The following is a 24,322-nucleotide window of genomic DNA, read 5'->3' on the forward strand; positions in this document are numbered from 1 at the left end:
TTCTCTTTCTCCTTATTATACATGACAAAAAGGGTCGATTTCTGGGGCACTTACCAACCATGTATTATAGTGCAGCTATCTAACATCCAGAAGCACCTACAATTAGTGATTCTATAGAATGTAATCATAGAACAGGGACTGCCACTGTTCAGTCTTTATTAGTCTGATATGTAAATCGAGTTACTGCTCTATAGACATTAAGAATTATATAAAAATAAGTGTGAAGTTTGTGCTCACCGATCCCTTTATCTAGCTAATGTTTCTGCTTTTTACTGACAAATAAACATTGAACCACTTTTAAACAAATTAATGTTGTTCAGTTCCTTGAAATCAAACATCTGGATGGTCATCTAGGCAGAATACCCAAAAATTACATCATTGCACTGGAGTTAATACCTGAATATGAACTGTAGTTCAACTGGAAAATGTTTGATGAAAAACGTGGCTATTTCTCATCACCGATAGGACTGGCAAAATGATGTCCAATTCCATTGAGACGTCTCCAAAATATTTTACCTTTGCTGATTTTTCATGTTTTATACTGTATTTATTTTAAAGATTGTTGTCAAAACAACATGTTTTAATGGGACATTATAGGCACCCAGACCATCTCATTCACCCCTTGGTGACTAGACCGTTTTTCAATTTTCTTACCTTTAAGGACCAGGGCTGTTTTTACATTTCTGCGGTGTTTGTGTATAGCTGTAATTTTCCTCTTACTCATTTACTGTACCCAAACATATTATACACCGTTTTTCTCGCCATTAAATGGTCTTTCTAAAGATACCATTATTTTCATCATATCATATAATTTACTATTAAAAAATATGAAATATGATGAGATTTTTTAATTTTTTTTTTTAATTCTTTATTTTGGTGTGCAATAAAAGATAGACATACAGGCTTGTATTGCCACGACAGCTCTACAAGCTCAATGAATATAAACAATTCCATACAGTGTCATGACATGAGAAACACAATTGCACATTTTTATATGGTAAAGGGATATTCTTCAGTATATGCTGTAGTACAATTTGCGTTACAAGTATATGCATGCTTAATAAAATAGACTGTGCTGGAAATGATAAGAAAAGCCGGCAAAATATATGACCTCGCTAGTAATATAACTGCTTATACAAGAATTAGTATTCACTGATCAGAGAGGCTGTACATCGCTAGGTGTGTGAACAGACTAGTGCATTTAGACTTTAGAAAAACATTCAATCTAGGGCTAGTTGTGTCGCTTGAAAACTATGTGGAAATCAATAAACTGATAAATGAAAGTAATCAATGCAAACCATCTTCAGTTGCAGTAAAGAGTCCTCGGCAGACAAAAAGCATACATGACAGCGGCGCAGATAAAAGAAACAGGTGTCCCAGTAAACGTAAAGTAGTTGTTGGACACAGGTAGCCAGTTTTTATTAGGCACTCAACCAACTCCAGATTTCAAGGCCCGCAGCTTAGTATCAGGGATCCACTCCGCTGGTGAAGGTTGTGGCAGGTTCTGGGCTTCGTGTCGGTGTGGATCTACCGCGTGCGGTGTCCCAGTTCTGGGTCATCGTAGATTTCCGCTGCTGACTATGAGTACTGTAGGTGACTGTATATCTCGGCACCTCTTGTTTGTCAGGCAGGTGGTGGTGCTGGGATCCGAGGCTTTCGGTGGGTTGCTGGTTTGTTATCGGTGCTTCCCCTCCTGTGTGTGCTTGCGGCTCTTACTGGGTGATGGGGGTTTAAGCAATCCTCTCGCGTGTGACTGTAGCGGTGTTGCTTGCGCTCCGCAAGTCAGAGTTGGGTGTTTGTTGGCGCTTAGTCTGCTCTGTTTAGCTGTCTGGCCCCCTGGACGGTTGGATGTCGGGGTAGCCGATGCTGCTTCCGTCTTGTGCTTGTGCAGTTGAGAGTGTGGCTCGGTTCTCTGCTCAGCCCCTAGGTCTGTCAGGAACAGAAGGGCCTCTAGCTTCTCCCAGAATATTTGGAAGGTCCTGTTCAGCCGAAGCTCGACCTCTGGTAGCTCGCTGTGAGAGCTAGGGAAACACGCCGCCTCCGCCATTTTAAGTGCCTTGTCTTCGCTTGTGGCAGTCCCCTGTGTCACCGCGGCATTCTTGCCGGGCTGTTTCAGGGTCTTCCGAGGGTGGACCGGGTAACCACCTCCGGTCCATAGGGGGGTAACGGGGGTCTGGTCTCCGTCTGTCGGCCGCCAGTGCCAGCGGGGGAGCGGCCGTCTCCCTCACGTCGGCCACGTGTGTAGGCCTCACAGTAAGGGCCGGTGTAGTAAGCCGGGGTCGTCTCTTAAGTGGCATCGTTGTGTGCCCCTGGGCTTCACCTGTCCTCTGGGGCCCTTTTTATCTCGATCAGATCTCGTTTTGGCTTTGTAAATCTGTGTATTTAGTGCCGCAGAGCAGGAGCTGTACGAGTTTGCATCCTCTGCTCTCTGCGGTCAGGCCCCGCCCCCATAATTTTTTTTTTAAACCCCCTTTTTCTAACTTTGACCCCCTAAATCTGTTGCGCATCTTCAACTGCCAAAAAAAACACACGTGCTAAATAGTTTCTACATTTTGTCCCGAGTTTCGAAATACCCAATTTTAACATGTTCTTAGCTTTTTTTTTTTTGCAAGTTATAGGTCAATAAGTACAAGTAGCGCTTTGCTATTTCCAAACCATTTTTTTTTTTTTAATCAACGAACGTTACATTCTAATACTGATATCTGTCAGGAATCCCTGAATAACCCTTCACATGTATATATTTTTTAAAAGAAGACAACGTAAGGTTTTAAACTTGGGGTATTTTGACTCATTTCATGCAACCATTTTACCACAAATCTATGCTAAATAAAAAAAAATGGTGATTGTACTGAGAACTTTAAGGATTATTGCCAAATAAGACCCCAACACGTGTTCAGCAACATCTCCTGAGTACAGTGATACCACCCATGTATAGGTGTGTCGGGTTCTCTGGGGGCCAAAAGACGGTATTTGGAGGGTGCGCATTCCATTTTTCCAACTTGGAATTGTCACAGCTGGTCATCATGCACCCATGTCCTATTTGGGACATTTTTGATGCCAGACAATGTAATTTACCCCCATCAAACCATATATTTTTGAAAAGGGATAGGCAACCTTCGGCTCTCCAGATGTTGTGGACTACATCCCCCATAATGCTCTTACACACATAATGCTGGCAAAGCATCATGGGAGGTGTAGTCCAAAATATCTGGAGAGCCAAAGGTTCCCCACCCCTGCCCTAGGGTATTTCAAATTGTGGTATTTTAACACTTTCCATGCACTAATTCTACCATCAGTCTTTGTCAAACTTTTGGGTAGTCATTTTTTGTGCTATTTTTCTCTCACGTACTTTAGGAATAGATTCTCAGTTCCAGTTATGTGTTACTGACAAAAAACACCCCAATCTGTGTCCAGCAACATCTCCTGAGTACAACAGTACCCTCAATGTACAGGTTTTATGGGTTTTTGCAAACTTACAGGGTTCAAATGTAGGGCTTTTCCATGTTTGCACAGATTTGCCAGATTGGTTTGCTGGGCCTATGTTACCTTTAAGACCATATGGCAGCCCAAGAATAAAATAAAACCCATCATGGTATACTATTTGTAAAAGTAGACAACCCACGATATTCAAAATGGGGTATGTCCAGTCTTTTTTAGTAGCCACAAACCCTGACCAAAATTAGCGTTTATATTTATTTTTTTGTATTTTTTTACACATAAACTGCCATTTCACGGATATTATCAGTATAATACATTTTACTGCTCTAAAACACTCATATTTGTGAAGAGTAATGTCTCGCAAGTACAACAGTACCCCTCAAGTACAGGTTTTATGGGAATTTGGAAAGTTATAGGGTCAATCATAAGATTTACCAATTTCTGTTTTTCTAAATTGCTATTTGCCAGATTGGCTATGTTGCCTTTGAGACGGTATGGCAACCCAGAAATGAAAATTAACCCCACCATGACATACCATTTGAAAAAGTAGACAACCCAGGGCATTCAAAACACTCATATTTGTGTTCAGCAAAGTATCCCGAGTATAACAGTATCCCCCATGTATAGGTTTTATGGTGTTTTGGAAAGTTACAGGGTCAATATAGGGCTTGCCCAATTCAGTTTGCCAGATTGGTTTGCTGGGTCTATGTTGCCTTTTGAGACCATATGGTAGCCCAGGAATGTGAATTAACCTCATCATGGCATACCATGTTCAAATGTAGACAACCCAGAGTATTCAAAATTGGATATTTCAAGTCTTTTTGTAGTAGCCACTTAGTCTCAAACACTGGCCAAAGTTAGGGTTTTTATTCGTTTTTTTGCATTTTTTTAAAAACAAAAAATACACTTTTACTAGTGATCTCATCGTCGTGATAAGTTTTACTTTTTAAAACACTAATATTTGTTTTCAGTGAAGTCTCCTGAGTAAAACAATACCCACAATGCAAAGGTTTTATGGTGTTTTGGAAAGTTACGGGGTTAAATAAAGGGATTGCCAATTAAATTTTTTGGACTGTCTGCCTGGGTTGTCAGGCAGGTCCCTCAAATTATAATTAATAAAATCTAATAATCATGTAGCTAATAGTTAAAAATATATGTAGAATGTGTGTGTGTGTGTGTGTGTGTGTGTATATATATATATATATATATATATATATATATAGTGTGTGTGTGTATATATATATTTTTTTTTTCCTATATATGTATAATATATTATAAAATAATTAAAGCATTTTATAATATATTATACATATATAATGCATATATATATATGTTTGCATTGTAAGATATATGTGTATATATCTCAAAGTACACTTATAATGCAATCAATATATAATATATTTAATTTATAATTTTTTTGTTTTTGTTTTTACACTTTTATGTGGCTGGATGACCTCTGCTGGCAGCTTCATAGACTCCTATTGCGGCCATGTGATCATTGTGATCACATGGCCCTGGAGGGCCAGAGATGCCAGAGCTGCTGCAGGGGGATTGCTGGGGTCTTGGGCAGTCCCCCTGAACCTGGATCACCGGTCCAGGTAAGTAAATGGATCCTATTTACCGCGAACGTACCAGGTACCTCAGAGGCTGTTAATGACAGGTTTTTGTCGGACGCAACTGGTTCGGCCGCGGTCGGGAAAGGGTTAAAGTTGTCCGGGTGCAGTGTGTCATTCCCTTTAACCCTGCAATGTAAAAAACCTTGCAGTTTTAGACGCCCAGCATCTTGCAAAACCCCATAGAAATACATTGTCTCTGTGCTTTTCTGTTGAGAAGGCCTAATGGAAATAGGACATGTGCATTAGTTTACAGGATCACACTGATATCTGAGGAGGTGGAGTCAGTGCTGGAATCAAATATGTTTTAAAAGGCTGTTTTAACCCTTTCATGGCTGATGGGGGGACTAATGAGGCAGAGGCACACTAGTGTTAGGAATACAGTTTTGTATTGCTAACACTATAGTAATGTTCCCTTAAGTGATGACCCTCACTGTATGGCTTATCTTAAATTTCATGACCGCACCATTAACAAATTTATAACAACTATGTTAATTTAATTTGGAGTTACTTAAACAACGCAATGTTGGGTAGTGCTGTGGGTGCAGGGTTTTAATTCTAAAAATGTGTGGATAATACTGAGTGCAGGTTTAATATGTCAATGAGTGGGGCATTACAATGTGATTCATGGAACGTTTGGGTTTAGAGATGGGCATAGGATGTGGGGTAGGGTTAAATTCTAGGAGGTAGAAGTGGCCTTAAACTATAACTTTTGGCTAAAGCGATAGTACTCTAGCCAACTAGCAATTCCCCCGGTTATTGGGAGACAATAAGGTTTTCTTAGGTTATTTTTTTAGTGTTTGAGTTACTTAAGATTAGGAGTAGAAGGTTTAGGGTCTGATTATCAGTGATGCAAAGTGTTGAAGCACATTTAAATGTTTACAATTTGTATGTATATTTATGGTTTGAAAACAAAAGGTAAATTACAAAATTAATATCCAGTATTTTTATTAATAGCTGCACTTGAGCCATTAGCTACGTTAGAGCAATCATAATGTCACTGTTCCAACAATTTTCTACACTACTTTCACCGTTATAGAATCAGGAAAAACTTCTAAAGATCACAATGCTGCCGAAAGAGGATTTATGAATGCTTTAATAGGGCCACTGAAAACTTACAAGGTTGTTTATTAAAGGTACAAATTTAAATTACCTTTAAAACGGTCAAAACATGAACTGTAAAACCTCTCCAAGTCGGCTATTCTTTTAGTTTGGCTTTACATTGGAAATTCTCACGTAAGTGAATAGCCCTGATTGTGAATTCACCTCAAAGGATTTGAAAAGGACTCAAAAACACTTTTATTTAACAATTATTCAGTACACCAAAATGATTCTATATTTCCATGTGTTAAAGGGACCACTATAGGCACAAGAGTAATTCTAGCTTTGTTTCTACAGCCCAAGACACACCTCCCCTGAAACTGTTCGATCTGAATCATTTCGCACAAAATGTGTAATTAGCTCAAAGCAGCAAAACTGTATGAACATACATGTGCGTTTACATACAAATAGAAATTGTATTGGGAAATTGCAGTGCACACGCATGTATAACTTCAACCATATCTACATGTAATTCGCCCATTGAAAGCCACAGCAAAATACGACCTGGCTGAAATATCCCAGCCTATCCCTTTTACAAGTTGACATCATTGGAGCAGGATTAGATGTTGAGAAGTGCAGTACAAACACCCTTAAGATGCCCGTTTTACTCCTTAAAGACCACTCACAGAATAATTCTGTCATGACAAAACAGCCTTCAGAGATCTTGTGTCTGTACTCTTTCAGTGTCTTGTTTTATAACCTATTTCCCTTCAGAATTTCGCTCTGTCGGGATCTCCCAAGGTTATGTACTCTGTCCCATACTGTTCTCAATCTGTACTGCCTTTCTTGGTAAACTAAGCAGTTCCTTTGGTTTCCAGCATCACTTTTGGGTTGATAGAAACAGACTAATCTGTCTTCTCTGTATTTCTAGAACTGTGCCTTCAGCTGCTATTTCTATTTCGATGGTTGTTCGCTTTCTTAAACTCAATCTCTCCAAAATAGAATTTCTAATCTTTCCTCCTTCAAGCACTGCTACCCCAATGATAGTCTCAGTTAAAGTCAATGATTCTAAATTTAACTCTAACCCACAGCGCACTGCTTTGCCATTCTGCTTCCAACATGTCCTTCACCATTCACATTCCGGCCCCGGTCTCACTAGGTGTGCAAGGGAGCAGAGCAAGGACATCAAAGCTCCCTCACCGTCTGCCTACCATTCGCGCAGTAGGCTGCCAACATCCACAGTCCCCCAGCCTGCCCCCGTCTCCATTGCCATCCAGCTTGCCAGCCGCCTCCACTGTCCCCCAGGCTGCAGCCCACTGGTCCCCAGAGTAAGACGATTTTATTTAAACATGCAATAATGTGTAGGTCTGTGTCAGTGTGAGTGTCTGTGTGTCTGCCTGTCATGGTGTGTGTGTGTCTGCCTGTCTCTCATGGTGTGTGTGTCTGCCTGTCTGTCTTGGTGCGTGTGTCTGCCATGATGTGTATGTGTGTCTACCTGTCTGTCATGGTGTTTGTGTGTGTGTGTGTCTGCCTGTCTGTCATGGTGTGCGTGTGTTTGCCTGCCTTTCTGTCATGGTGTGCGTGTCTATCTGCCTTTCTGTCATGGTGTGTGTGTCTGCCTGTCTACATGTCATGGTGTGTGTGTGTGTGTGTGTGTGTGTGTGTGTGTGTGTGTGTGTGTGTGTGTGTGTGTGTGTGTGTGTGAATGTGTGTGTCTGTCTGTGAGTGACTGCCACTGGACTGGAGTTGTCTGAAAAAGGCAATGTTTACATAGAAAAGCCTGCAGTAACAGGCTATAGACACCAGAACCACTACATTAAGCTGTAGTGGTCTCGGTGACTATAGTGTCCCTTTAAGAATTACATTTTTTGTTGTTTAAAGATTTGTAAGTTTAAAAAAAAAAAAAACTGGCAACCTAACTTTTTAGCTAACTCCTAGATTCAAAGCAAATTTGTCAAGCCCTGTTTTAATGCAAACTCTTCCAGGAACCAAATACAAAAATGCATTAACCCTTACCTTTTGTATAATTATATCACATTTCCCTGATAATGTAAGTAGGGCCCTCGACATCTTCTGTTCCTGCATGTCCAACTTGTCTTGTGGCAACTACTTTTTACTTAGTCCACCTGTTGTACAGCGCCGTGGAATATGTTGGCACTTTACGAATAATAACAATATCAAAATGCAATGTCCCACTAGTTTATCGAACGCTGAGCTGCAAATGTAAAAATGCAGGACATTGCATACTAGCATTAGTCTTTAGGAAACAGAATGTGATTTTTCAAGAGATTATGAATGTGGTTTGTAAGGTGTTAAGTTGGTAAAAATGTGCAAAGACTGCTTTCGAATCTCATTTTATTTCTATTATTCCCTTTTGAAAAATTATTGAAATAATTTTAAAATTGCTTTAAAATGAAAAGCTAAGTGATTCATTTGTGTGATTGTTATGGTATCTGAGAGACTCCCTTTAGGACAAGCCTTCCTTCAGTAATAAATGTGTCAGTCCCTTGCAAGGAGTGTACCTTATATTTAATTAGTTCGGATCAAATCCTTTTTAACTGTGTTAACATGGAAGATATCTCAAAGACCTTTAACAGACCAAGTTTTAATAATCTCCCAACTGGAACAGAATATGCATTTAAAATGGACATTGGTGGTCAATGTATAGTGGGTTAAACTACATTATGGTCAGTTCAACAGAGCTCTTGTATCAAGCAATATTTCACTGTCCAGAAAACACTAGAGACTCGTTTCTATGTTTTGTTTTGTTTTTGTTAGAATACATCCATTAAGCATTAATAATACCAAGAGCAAGTAGGTGTATTTGGCTATAAAATATGGACAGGTTCCTACTCTACCTCTACAGATGCTGGTCATTACATAGTATTTACAATTTTATGTCAAGAAAAGCTTTGTTTATTGCCTCAGCTACTCACGCACAGCCACCAGGATTGTTTAAAGGTTACCATAGCAATGCCAATAGAACAGTGGTGTTGCCATAGCAACTACTCCAGGACAATATAAATGTGGTAGTATTGCCATGACATCTCTACCTGGATTCTATAAAAGGTGGTGGCGGTAGCTATATAATCCTGATGAAGTCGCTACTCCATCTCTACCAAGGCACTTGATTCACTTAGAATTATCTGAGCTTCAAAGGCATCGATAGGACCCAAAAAAATACCTGTGTCTTAAAGAAACACTCCGGACCCCCTAAAGTACAGGTAGTTTACCGTACTGAAATGCTTTATGTGTGAAGAAAGTATCAACTTTTTTTTTTTTTTTTTTCAAAAAAGTTTAAAATTCAATAAAAATTGGTATTTGTATTAATTAATCTTGTTACACTCCAATGGATTTCAAGTAACAGATCCTTTTATTTCATGGTTTGTTATCTCAGTTGAGCTAAACTTGAGGCAGCAATTGCCCAGAGCACCAGCCTTGCAAAGACTTCTCATTGAGCTACATTGGTTAGTCTGTGATTGGGCAGACACAGAAAGTCTGGGCGGGGTTAGAAGGGGAGAGTTTGCGGGGGGGCGTGGCCTGACCAGGAAGCCGAGCGGACGCATGTAAGCTAAGCTCCCGCCGACATTAGGCCCCAAAGCACACAAAAGCTACCAAACGAGCAAAAAAACGCCGAAAAACTCACACTGGGCAGCGGCATGGATAGAAGGATCCAGCGGAAACTAAACAAGAAGCTGACAGAAACGAGTACGTCCGTGGCAGACATGTTCGCGGCTTCCCGTGCGGCCCAGCCGGAGCAGCAAGATGGCAGCCGACACAGCCCTAAGACCTCGTCGGCACCGGTGCGACCGGAGTCCCCACGGAGCCCCAGCTCACCGAAAGGGGACACCTCCCAGATCATCGCGCAACTGCTGGAGGTAAAAACTTTCCTGGCGGGCGAAATCAACAGGACCACGGCGGAGGTAAAGGCAGAGATCGCGGCACTGGGGCACCGCACGGCCATCCTGGAACAGAGGCAGGAGACCACCGTCAGAGCACATAATGAGGTCACCTGCCAGGTAAATTCCCTCACCACGAGGCTGCGGGCTGCGGAATCCGCACTTGAAGACCTAGCCAACCGCTCACGCCGGAATAACATTAGGCTGAGAGGCCTACCTGAAGGTGAGGGGGAGGGTAGCCTACAGGACATAGTGCTGGCAATCTTAAAACCCCTTGCACCAAACATCCCCGACCAACTATGGCATCTTGATCGGGTACATAGAGCCCTAGGCGCCAGGAAAGCTGATACTAAACAGCCGAGAGATGTCATAATGCGGCTCCAAAACTTCCAAACAAAAGAAGCCATAATGAAGTGCAGCAGGGAAGGCCCAGTCTCTTATAAGGGGACTAAAATTCTTCTATTCCAAGACCTGGCCCCAGAGACCCTCCAGAGACGCAAAGAATGGCGACCGATCACGGACTTACTCAGAAATCACAACATAAAATATGCCTGGGGACACCCGTCCCCAGGCATAAAAAAAAAACAAAGAAAAAGAAAAAAAGAAAAAATGTTTTGAAAATATATATAAAAAAAGAGAAAACTAGCGAATATTAACAGTAATATAATATTACGATCTAGTTCAAATTATTAGGATAGACAATAAGTCTTTAACGAATACCGAATGATAACTTTCTAAATGTTTAACAGTTTGTTTTTTTTTTATTATTTTTTTTTTTTTAAAACAATAATCAAATAGTAGAAAAAAAAAAAAAAAAAAAAAAAGGGGGAAAAAAAAACAAAACAAAAAGATAAATAAAAAATAATAACACTAATAAACCAGTAAACAAGCAAAAATTAAACTAAAAGTTGGTCATGAAGGACAATGGGACCATTCAAGGTTCTGCCCACACCCAAGAACTTACTTTTTGCAATAAAAACTATCGAACTGAGATAGAATACCCAGACGAATGGCAGAGGTGATCCACAGCTTTTTTGTAAAGACAGAAGGCCACCTGGACACTTGGTCCCAGCCTGATTGGGGTGGGGGAATGGGGGGTATGGAGGGGAAAAAGGGATCTGTGTCGTAGGACAGGGACTGCATGCACTACAGGGCTAAGAGGCTCGCCATCCCTCTTCCAGACACAAGGAGACTCTTGAGTGTTGAGATGCCCCAAAAGAACACTGCCCAGCCGTGTTAGAGAAGTACAGCGCAAAGTCCACGAGAGCAACTCACAGGCCGGCGGGCAGGTCTGCCAGAGCGATGAGACAACCCAGCAGCCACGCTTATGCATCCACCACAGGGCCTAATGGACAAATTGGTACCAGTTCGGGACCTTGCTTCGGTGCACTAGACCCATTTTCTTTTTTAGGGTCAGCAGCCCCGATGCAGACGCCCCACACAAGTCTGGCAAAAGATAAGACCAGACGGTTTATCTCCCTACTATGTTACTTTTACGTTATTTGTATTTGTATTTGTATTTGTTTCTGTAAATATATGTGCGATAATTTGAATAACCTCTCTCTCTCCCTCCCCTCCCTCTCCCCCCTCATGGTGACCGGAGCGTCTCAGACTAGGAGTTCAAGGCAACAAGGAGTTGGGACAACCCTAAGACAACGCCCTAGAATCAGCAGGAAGGCAACACCCGTAAGTCAGCTCACACGCACGCAACCCACTCACCACCATGACCACACAAATTAACTCCCTAAACGTTAAAGGGTTGAACGCCCCTAAAAAACGCAGACTCCTATACAGGGAACTTAAGCGACTAGCCCCGGACATAGCCTTCTTACAGGAAACTCACCTCCCAAAATCTCTAGGGTTTGCCCTCAAAGACCACATATACAACACGGGTTATGAGGCTAGAGCGCACTCCAAACGCAACGGTGTTGCGATACTGATACACAAACGCTGCCCACTACGGGTCACAGGGGTCAATCTGGATGCAGACGGGAGGTACATAATACTATCCGGGACATTGTATGCACACACCGTACACCTGATAAATATATACGCTCCTAACGAACCAACCAGAGAATTCTGGGACCAAATGTCTGACAAGTTACGGGCCCTGCAACACGGCATGATCATAATGGGGGGAGACTTTAATGCTGCTCCGTGCCCAGCTACGGATAGGGGGACCATAAGGGGCCTACCACGCTCGCATGGTAGAGGGCGACAAGATAGACTGGTACACGACTTCATAAACTCATCGGGTCTGATAGACGCGTGGAGAGCCCAACACCCAGGGGAGGTTGACTATACATTCTACTCAGCGCCCCACGACTCTTACTCCCGCATAGACTTTTTTCTGGTTAATGGCCAAACCATCCAAAGAACCACTAAGACAACAATAGGATCTATAACCTGGTCTGACCATGCAGACATTTCCATAGAACTGGGCAGTCTGTGCGCGGGAACCCAATGGAATTGGAAACTAAACACCTCCCTTCTACAAGACCCAGATATTAAAGAGACTATCCGCAAAGAAATAGTAGAATACTTCCAGTTAAACACCACCCAGGACCTGACACCGGCCACCATATGGGCCGCTCATAAATCGGTCATCAGAGGTGCCATAATTAGAGAGGCGACCAGAAAAAAGTTAAGAAAAACGACGCACTTAAAATCCCTTTTACGTGACCTCCACACCCAAGAACAGAGACACAAAACTAACCCCTCCCCCGAAGGACTCGCAGCCCTACAAATTACCAGACGCCACATCAGGGAAACCCTACTAGATGACGTAGCTAAGGCTATGACCTGGTCCAAGAGAAATTTCTATGAACAAGCCAACAAGATGCACACGCTCTTAGCGCGCACTCTCCGCCCGCGGCCAAAACAAAATCATATCACGGCAATTAGAGACCGCGAAGGTCAGACAAAGACAGCACCCACCGACATAGCTCAAATATTCACAGAATTCTATAAAACTCTATACAACCACACACCCACAGACGCAGACAAGACCCCACACATGCAGGACGAGATTAGGCAATATCTACATAAACTCAACCTCCTGAAACTGACCCCTTCACTCATAGAAACCCTAGGGGAAGAATTTACAGCAGATGAAATAGATAGAGCCATCACTCGACTTAAAGGACATAAAGCCCCGGGCCCAGACGGCTATGAGGGCAGCTATTACAAGACGTATAGGGAGGAACTGATACCCCACCTGCTAGGATGGTTTAACCACCTGATGCAGGGCGGACGCCCCGACCCAGATATGTCAACAGCCCACATAGTATTAATACCTAAACCGGGGAAGAACGCATCATACCCGGAACATTACAGGCCCATATCATTGATCAACCACAACGTAAAACTATTAGCTAAGATACTAGCAGACAGACTGTCCCCACACATACATAAACTAGTCCATCCCGACCAAGTAGGATTCATCCCCGACCGCCAACTGTTCGAAAATACCAGACGTAACATCAACCTTATTTGGACACAGACGACTTCACAAACCCCTACGCTCGTTCTCTCTCTAGACGCCGAAAAGGCGTTCGACAGAGTTAATTGGTTATACCTGTTTGAACTCTTACGACATCTCCAATTCCCAGACACATATATAAAAACGATCCAAGCCATGTACACCGACGTCAAGGCACTCATACGGATCCCCGGCGCCAAGACATCCCCCATCACCCTGCATAACGGCACACGCTTAGGCTGCCCACTATCGCCCCTCCTATTCGTACTCACGTTAGAACCCTTGCTGCAAGCAATCAGAACAAACAAGGCCATAGAGGGAATCACAGTGGGCGACCAAACATATAAGGTCTCAGGATATGCAGACGATGTCCTTCTCACCCTTACAAATCCAGGAACTTCGATGACGGCTCTAGACAGAGACCTAACAGAATACGGAGCCCTCTCAGGATATAAAGTCAACTTATCAAAATCCACTGCCCTCCCAATAGCCATGACGGCGAACGACACGATGCACATTAGGAATCACCACCACATACCCATAACACATACCGCGATCAAGTATATAGGGATACATTTGACGGCTGATCCCCGAAAGCTGTACGGAGCTAACTACACCCCCCTTATCAAGACCCTGGGCGCGGACCTTGACAAATGGACTGATAAGCCCATATCCTGGATAGGGAGAGTGCACACAATCAAAATGAATATACTCCCCAGGCTCCTCTTCCTCTTCCAAGCCCTCCCCATCCCCGTCACTAAAAATGACCTGGCCCCCTTGCAGAGGGCTATCGGAGACTTTATATGGCAGCGCAAACGACACAGAGTGGCCCGCAACATACTATACAGACCCAAAGATGGAGGGGGTTTGGGGTTACCCCATCTTTACAACTACTACCTAGCGGCTCAATTGGCACAGGTGGCCTTGTGGCATTCAACACCGGGAAACCGCAGATGGGCAGACCTTGAAGCTGGCTTCACGGGAGCCTACTTGCCCCAATTCTACATATGGGTACCGAGAGAACACAGGGCTATCCTGCGCATGGGCTGCCCAGCCATACTGAACTCCCTACGGGTATGGGACTCCACGGCCCTAAAATTCAAACTAACCTCGGCCCCCTCCCCAATGATGCCCCTGTTTCGAAATAGAGCTTTCTTACCGGGTATGAGGGCCCAAGATTTTAAAAACATAGAGGAGGCGGGGATACAGAGGGCGTTACACTTATATGAAGGGAACCAATTGGTGACGTTCGACATGCTGACAGAAAGGACCAGGTTAGGCCCCTCAGACTTCTTTAGATACATGCAAATTCGTGATTTCGCACAACATAATTTAGCAAAAACGGCAGCAACCACTGCACTCACAGGTTTCGAGCGAATGTGCCTCAGAGAAAACCCCCCAAAGGGGTTGATATCTAACCTCTACGCACACCTATGCACAAACAGCTCAGATTGGGGCAACCTCCCCTACACCACACAGTGGGAAACTGACCTCAATGAGACACTAGAGGGCACAGATTGGAGGGAAATCTGGGAAGCGAACAAAACTATCTCGATATGCGTCACCCAACAAGAGCAGGCCTACAAGACCATGCTGAGATGGTATACGACCCCGGCAAAACTATACCGCATGGGAAAAACCCCAGACGACCTATGCTGGAGAGGGTGCGGGCATAAGGGGACTTACATCCATATGTGGTGGGTATGCCCTAAAGCACAGGCTTTCTGGAGAGATGTAGGGAACCTATTGCAACAAGTATTCCACAGGCACGTAACGGTAGACCCATGGGTGTTCTTACTCTCGAGAACTCTAGACGACTGGCCTAGGAAGCAACAAAAACTGTTGCATAAAATCACGTTAGCAGCCAGACTTACCATGGCACAGGCTTGGCTTAAACCAGAAATCCCCCAGGTGACCGCACTAATTTCTAAAATAAAGGACATACGGGTTATGGACGACCTCACAGCACGAGTGAGAGGTAATATAAAATCATACGAAAAAATCTGGGAAATGTGGATGGCTGGCGACTGGGGCTCATAAGTAAACCATACTAGGACCACCCCACTGACACACTGCCTTCCACCGCTAACACACTTGACTGGTAAAAAGTGACACACCTCCTGCACGGCGCTCCGATGCTCACCATGTGACTCCGCTCCTACCCCCCCCCCCCAAACTATCCTCCCTCCCCCCCGCCCCCCCGGTTAATTCCTACTAGAGAAGATGAGGGACAACAGGCTAAGTCTACTCATCCGCAGCATCGAGAGGACTTACTCATTAAGTATCCAGCCAACGAGCAGTGTTTGATGATACATGAGTGGATACCCCACGCTCGGAGCACAGGCCTGGGCTATGTGGCTCGTCCCTCCGGGCTGGATACTACATGGTTTAATCAAGTTTACTTAGGCACCTCTATAGCATGCACATTTAATATGTTTTTGTTCTTTATGTCGTTCCCTTTTTATGACTATTGTCGTTTCTCATTGTATTATTTACATGTACAATGTATATAATGTATAACTGTGACACCAATTAGCTAACACTAACGAACCTGAGAAACTATATCTAAACCGCGGACGCGGTATGTTCCAGTGCCAATTGTACACAAACCATTGTAAACAGGGGAACTTGTAATATAACTTGTGATGTGTTATACGAAGAAATACCAATGTCACTCCAAAAATAAAGAATTTGAAGAAAAAAAAAGAAGGGGAGAGCTTGCAAAGGCTGTAGACAAGACAACTGCAGCTATTGCAAACTGTTTTTAGATTTACCCCCAAAGACAAAGTACATGAGTAAATAAATGCATGTTTTCATTTAGGATATATATACTAAATAGTGATTTTTATTTTATTTTTTTGTATTTTGATTGTCCCTTTAAGGAGCAAGGTAAAAGAACCTATCTGTGAGGAAAAGGCACTTACAAATAAATGATAAACAGTTATGTATAATAAGCTTCTGCAACACGTGTGTGGTTTCTTTCCTTTCACCACACCAGAATATACAAAAAACATATACTGTGTGACCTGATTACAAAAAGCCAACACCAGTATGTAAGTGAAGCTCTTAACGGTAAGTATATACTATGTAAAATCACTCAACCATTGTATGCACTGTGCTACACAAGAAAGGTTCACTCAAAAGAAAACAAGAAAAAAGTATATAGGGGGCGGGGCCTGACAGCCGACCGAGGCAGCTGCATGCAACTGTGGCTCCTCCACAGAATCCTAATTTTGACTAATTTCAGGGGTATTATACCTGGTTTATCAGCAGCAAAGTTGCCTCCTGAGCTCACATTAGCTATTTTTGCAAACAGATTGAGTGTGGGAAGCATAGCTCCTAGTAGCCACTACTGCAACTGAGCCGGAGGGGACAGCTGCTCCTTTGACTCATAAGGACAGGGCCAGTGCAAGGATTTTTGGCTACAAAGGGGAAGACACATTTTGCCGCCCCCTACCTCCCTCTAAAAAATAGAACTGCTTCTTTACCTGTGTGTTTCGTAGCCCCCCTCTTGAATGTCTTACCCACTTTTGCCCCTTTGTATGTCTTAGTCCCGCTCTAGTGTATGTACCCCAACTTGTGTGTATCTTACAACCAGGGGCGGACTGAGAACCCTCAGGGCCCCCGGGCAAAATAAATCAAGGGCCCCCTTACAGGCCCCACCCATACTCCGCAGCAAGCGCCACCCATGTCCCGCCTCCATGCACCGCCTCCAGCCACACCCTACACAATCTTTATACACAAGGAACAAAAGTGCAATAATCCCTTCAAGGCCCCAGTAGAGACTACAATTGAGGGCTAATGGGCCATGGGGGGGGGTCGTTCTAGCAGAGGCTATCTCAGTGTCCTTTAGAGAGTGTGTTAGAAAGAATCCCCTCCAGGCCCTATTAGAGACTACAATGAAGTCTAATAGGCTTGGAAGGGGGTCTTTCTAACAGAGGCCATCTCAGTGTCCCTGCTGGAAACAGTCGCCTCCAGGCCCCAGTAGAGACTACAATTGAGGGCTAATGGGCCATGGAGGGGGGGGAGCATTCTAGCAGAGGCTATCTCAGTGTCCTTTAGAGAGTGTGTTAGAAAGAATTTCCTCCAGGTCCCATTAGAGACTACAATGGAGTCTAATGGGGCCAGGAGGGGGGTCTCTCCAACACTCTGGTTCCTATTCACAATATAGCAACACAACATAGCTGATACCTAGGCCAAGTTGGCTCCTCTTACCTTAATTACTGTTGCTGGCTGGCAGTCTGTGGGCTTGCTGGAAGGCTGTGGGCTTACTGGCTGCGGCTGGCAGGCTGTGGGCTTGCTGGCATGCTGTGGGCTTACTGGCTACTGCCGGCAGGCTGTGGGCTTGCTGGCTGCGGCTGGCAGGCTGTGGGCTTGCTGGAAGGCTGTGGGCTTACTGGCTGCGGCTGGCAGGCTGTGGGCTTGCTGGCAGGCTGTGGGCTTGCTGGCAGGCTGTGGGCTTGCTGGCTACTGCCGGCAGGCTGTGGGCTTGCTGGCTGCGGCTGGCAGGCTGTGGGCTTGCTGGCTGCGGCTGGCAGGCTGTGGGCTTGCTGGCTGCGGCTGGCAGGCTGTGGCTTGCTTGCTGTGGCTTGCTGGCTGGCAGGCTGTGGCTTGCTGGCTGCGGTTGGCAGGCTGTGGGTTTGCTGGCTTTAAGCCTAACTGGTGGCCTGTAGGCTGGCTGGCTGTCTACTGGCCAGCCTGTGGGCTGGCTGGCCTGTGGGTTGGCTGGCTTGCTGGCTACTGGGGCACTCGTAGATTATTCAAAGAAATAATCCATGCACAATAACCACTACTACTCTGTGTAGTCGTTATGGTGCCAGGAGGGCCGGGCCCCCCTCCCAGAGTAAGTAGTCAAACCGTTTAAGAACAGTTTGACAACTTACCTGGGGTCTGCTGGGATATGAGGCTGTAGTAGGGTATAGGAGCAGTGGTGCAATGTGTAAGGGGTGCAGTGTGTGTGAAAGATTCAGTGTGTGTGAGGGGGTGTAGTGTGTGAATGTGTAGGGTGTGTGGGGCAATGTGTGTACGAGGGGGCTGTGTATGTGTGTGGCAATGTTAGTATGGGGGTCTGTGTGTGTATGGGTGGGCAGTGTATGTGTGTGTGAGGCAATGTGTGTAAATGTGTATGGTGTATGTGGGGGCAGTGTGTGTGTATGGGGGGCAGTGTGTGAATGTGTATGGTGTGTGGGGGCAGTGTGTTTATGGGGCTAAAGTTCACTCTCACCACTGCGACCACCAGGAATCCCTGGTGGTCACAGTGTTGAGAGTGAACTCTAGCCCGTAGCTCCAGGGCTAGAGTTTACTCTCGCAAGAGCCGTAACGTTGCCGTGGTAACCGCGGCAACGATCTGTGCTCGCGCAAGAAGGACCCAGAGGAGCTGCAGGCTGAGCTCCCGGGTCCTCTCTTCCTCCCTCCCCTGCCGGCTGCCCGCACGGTGCCTGAGGACAGGGGAGGTGGCAATTGCCCTCCTCTTACTCCCCCCTCCCCCTCTTCTTACCCCCTTCTTACTCCCACTCTCTTCTTACCCACCTTCTTACTCTCCCCCTCTTCTTACTCCCCCCTCCCCCTCTCCTTACTCCCCCTTCTTACTCTCCCCCTCTTCTTACTCCCCCCTCCCCCTCTTCTTACTCCCACCTCTTCTTACCCCCTCCCCCCTCTTCTTACCCCCTCCCCGCTCTTCTTACCCCCTCCCCCCTCTTCTTACTCCCCCTTCCTCTTTTTACTCCCCCCCTCCCCTCTTCTTACCCCCTTTACTCCCCCCTCTCTTCTTACTCCCCTCCCCCCTCTTCTTACTCTCCCCTCCCCCTCTTCTTACTCCCCCCTTCCTCTTTTACTCCCCCCTCCCCCTCTTCTTACCCCCTTCTTACTCCCCCCTCCCTTCTTACCCCCTCTCTTCTTACCCCCCTCCCTCCTCTTACCCCCTCCCTCTCTCTTCTTACCCCCTCCCCCTCTCTTCTTACCCCCTCTCTTCTTACCCCCCTCCCTCTCTCTTTTTACCCCCCTACTCCCCTCTCTCTTTTTACCCCCTCTCTCTTTTAACCCCCTCCCTCTTTTAACCCCCCCTCCCTCTCTCTTTTAACCCATCTCTTTTAACAACCCCCTCTCTCTTTTAACCCCCCCTCCCTCTCTCTTTTAACCCCCCCCTCTCTCTTTTAACCCCCCCCTCTCTCTTTTAACCCCCCCCTCTCTCTTTTAACCCCCCCCCTCTCTCTTTTAACCCCCCCCTCTCAACCCCCCCCCCTCCCTCTCTCTTTTAACCCCCCCTCTCTCTTTTAACTCCCCCCCTCCCTCCCTCTCTCTTTTTACCCCCTCCCCGTAGCGTGGCCGAGCTGCTCTGCGTCCGCGGTGCCGGTCGGAGTGATAGGAAGGTGCACACACACTGAGTGTGCACCTTCCTGTCAGTCCGGCCGGGTACAGGAAACAGAAACTCCTGTTCCGCGCGGAACAGGAGTTTCTGTTTCCTGTACCCGGCCGGACTGACAGGAAGGTGCACACTCAGTGTGTGTGCACCTTCCTATCACTCCGGCCGGCACCGCGGACGCAGAGCAGCTCGGCCACGCTACGGGGAGGGGAGGTGAGAAGCTGCAGCCGCCTGAGCGCTCTTAAGAGAGCGCTCAGGCGGCTGCAGCATTTAAAGGGGCGGCCGGGCCCCCTGATGGCGGGCCCCCCTCCCGGCCGGGCCCTCGGACCATGTCCGAAGTGCCCGACCGGTCAGTCCGCCCCTGCTTACAACCTCCCCTTGTGTATCACTTACTTCAATCTAGCCCTTTTGTATATCTCTTTCTTCTCACCAGAACCTTTGTGTTTCTCTTACTTCCTCATCAGCCCCTTTTGTGTGTTTTTTTTTTCTCCCCTTAGCCCCTTTCTGTGTCTGTGGGATGACTGCTAGTGATGGGGGAGAGGAGGATGGCTGCTAATGATAGGGAAAAGGGGATGGCTGCTAATGATGGGGGAGAAGGGGATGGCTGCTGGTGATGGGGAGAAAGGGATGGCTGCTAATGATAGGGAGAGGAGGATGGCTGGTAGTGATGGGAAGAAGGGGATGGCTGCTAATGATAGGGCGGAGGAGGATGGCTGCTAGTGATAGGGGTGAGTGAGGGATGGCTGCTAGTAATAGGGGTGAGAGAGGGATGGCTGCTAGTGTTTAGGGGAGAGGAAGCATAAGAGGAATAGAAGAGGAAGCATAAGTGGATTTGGGGTTTTCATGAGCTGTAAGCCATAATCATCGCACTTATGACAAATGACGGCTTGAACTATCTTGCTTTGCATGTAATGCGTCTATCTCATATATTAGTTTCCCCTTTTACGTTGCATTACTGAAATAAACGAACGCACGATATTCTAATTTTTCGAGTATCACCTGTATAATGAGTGCAGTGTGTTTGTGAAGTGTGTATATAATTAATGCAGTGTGTGTTTGTGTAGTGTGTGTATATAGTTAATGCCGTGTGTGTTTGTGTAGTGTGTGTATAGTGGATGCAGTGTGTGTTTGTGTAGTGTGTGTGTATAGTAAATGCTGTGTGTGTATAGTGAAGGTCGTGTGTGTTTGTGTAGTGTTTGTATAATGGATGCAGTGTGTGTTTATGTAGTGTGTGTGTATAGTAAATGCCGTGTGTGTATAGTGAAGGTCGTGTGTGTTTGTGTAGTGTTTGTATAATGGATGCAGTGTGTGTTTATGTAGTGTGTGTGTATAGTAAATGCCGTGTGTGTTTGTGTAGTGTGTGTATAATGGATGCAGTGTGTGTTTATGTAGTGTGTGTGTATAGTAAATGCTGTGTGTGTTTGTGTAGTTTGTGTATAATGAATGTTTTTATAGTCCTGTTATAATATCTGCGAGTTTGATAGCATACTTACTGTTCATCTAGAAAGTCTATCCATGATCATACCTTTTTAGCATTCTCCGGTCTGAAGTTCCTTACCTAGATAGTTAGATTACGACATATGCTCAGACATGTGCCTAGCCTGTTTTGGTGTCTTTATGATTTAAAATTGAAGCAGACTGTTCTAGGCATTTATTGTTGCAAGCTTTGACAAATTTTACTGTTAGAAAGCCCAACATACCAAAGCAAATTGGTAGTTTGCCTAACAGCTATACACTACTGACTCGCTTGTTACTATTACTTACTTTTTATAAAAAATGCGCAACGTTTATACATGCCATGCTTTATATTACTATGTATGTCATTGAATGACTTGTCTATGCTGTCGTGGCATTGCAAGTTCTTTTGTTCATACTTTTATGCACTGAAAAACAAAGAATGCTATATTAACCACATTTTAGTGAGATAAGTATCTAATAAAGCTCACCTGTAAAGAGCCTTAAGATTAAATGCAGGATACCAGTGTAGGGTGATATACCCCCTTTAAGAGGAGCAGGCAGCAGTAAGGATCCAGATGACAGATGGAAGCAGAAAAGAATAACATCAATTTATTAAAACAAACAAATGAAAACAAAGTATGAAAAAAATCATATAGCGAGGAATTCTCCTGTCCGAGGCGTGTCTCGCTGTTAAATGGCTCTTTTAATCAGAATTGTGTCCCTTTAAACCTCTTCCTAAAGCCCTACCTCTGTATCTCCACCCCTTAACACACCTCTTAATACACTTACTGTAACTTACAGATGCACACATACAGACTGGGACAGGTACAGATTGGAACACAGACAGTGACAGAAACAGACAGGCACATATTGGTAAACACAGGCACAGACAGACAGGTACAGATAGGCACGCAGAGATACAAAGAGGCATAGACAGACAGGTACAGATAGGCACACAGAGATACAAACAGGCACAGACAGACAGGTACAGATAGGCACACAGTGTCTGTCCAATCACAGACTTCCAAATGCAGCTCAAGGCAGGAGCACTGGGCAATTGCTGCCTCTTGAGTTTACATGCATACAAACACTCACCAGCACACCCAGACATAGACAGACACACAAAGGCACACTATAAAAAAAGAATACTGTCTTGCTAACTAGTAATTGTTTCAGGGCCGGGCCGGCGGCTGCAAGCAAGTAAGGAGAGCAGACAGCGGTCTGCCAACCCAGCTCTTTTTTTGTGCAGCTTCCCTGTCCCCTCTTCCCTGCTGCTGTGTGCTCTTCCTGACTCGTCTCCTCAGTTAGCACAGTGATAGGGATACACAGGGAATATTATAGTGTCATATTCCCTTATCTCGATTATTGCGATGTTTCTGCTCCTGGCTGACTCTCATCTAGATAGATAGGGGGCATGCACAACATGGGACATGTCTCTGAAAATAGATTTTGGGATAGAGTGCCCCACAGCCCACTGCTCGCAGCGTGCCAGCTGACCATATTGGCCTTGGTGTTTGCATACACCTGACTTACCAAATTACACAGGTATATATTGAAAACCTTATTATGGTTATACATAGACTTCAGTGATTAAATGTACTTATACATAGAATAAATGTTTTTAATTTAGACTATATTGAGAATTTGCAGTTGTCAACTCATCTTTTCTACTTACAATTTACAACTACGGAATAGATTAACACATACCTCTACATGTAGATCAGCTGTTATTTTGCAGTTGTTAAACATTATTTTTCATTGAAGCTAGCGGTAATCACTGGTAGTAACAGTCATTTTAGTGATTACCGTTGTGACGAGACCAATCTCGCCACTGTGCATTGGAGGAGCCTGGTTCCCTGCCTGCTGCCTTTAGACTATGGCCCCATGTTGAAACGCTTGATTTTCCCCTGCAAAGACACGAAAGCCGGGTCATTCGGTGCTTGCCCTGTTTGAGCGGTGATACCCCAGATAGCTATGCCATGGAGCCCATTCGTATAATGAAAGACTATGGGAAAGACTTTAGCTCCATGGCAATTGAACTGTATGTGTGTGATCTGAGCGCCATTAAGTTATAATGTGTGCTCAGATCTGAGCTATCTGGGGATATGTATATGAATGTACCTGTTTTATGCAATGGCTGCACAGTTATATATTTTTATGTATTTTATTGTATTTTGCTGCCATGTGTTCAATGGAGTTTTGCCTCTGTCCTTGGAGATAATTGGATTACTTCCCAATTATCTCCAGGATAGAAGACTCTGTGGAACTGGTTTTGGGCAGAAAAGCCATGCTTCATTTGGTAACAAACGACTACGATCTATCTTTTGAACCACTGGGCCAATTCTGAAAATGTATGTGAATGTGATGCATACTTTTATGAATAATGTGGAAAAACTGTATTTCTCAGCCTGTGATAATTACATTACCCATTGTGTAAGGTAATTGTATCACAGGCAGAGGGGAGGATTTTGTGAAGATCTACTAAACGGCTTTTAACCCCCTTTTATGCCCGGGGTGCCATTACAACCGTCTTGTCGCTGAATGATTGTGACAAGCATGGAAATTAGCCCTAGTTGTGCCCCGGCCTAAAACAACCATTATCTTTGCTTTTCTACAGATTTTCAACTCTCAAGATATTTTTTCTCTCGTAGTTCTTGCAGGTGACTTTATTCCCATATAATGTATTCTTGAATTGCTTTACCGTGTTAGCTTTAACATCACGTTTACATTGGCCAGAGGTGAGGCGTTCTGCATGAGAGATGAGAATTCTAGCAGTGAATCAGATATTTTTTCCATACTATTATTTTAATTATTAAAGAGGTAATAAACTTTGTCTTCTGTATATAAAACGCACTATTACTGTACACTCCACCAATACAAAAACGGGCATGTTTAGCCCTGTTTGTAAGTGAAAAAAGACACAGCTTATCTGGGAGTTCCTCTGGCCACCTAATCTATATATAATCATATGTTCCTTACATACCTGCCAAGTGTCCCTAATTAGGAGGGACAGTCTCTATTTTGAGTCCAA

Source organism: Pelobates fuscus, chromosome 1 (assembly GCF_036172605.1).
Source record: "Pelobates fuscus isolate aPelFus1 chromosome 1, aPelFus1.pri, whole genome shotgun sequence".
NCBI lineage: Eukaryota > Metazoa > Chordata > Amphibia > Anura > Pelobatidae > Pelobates > Pelobates fuscus.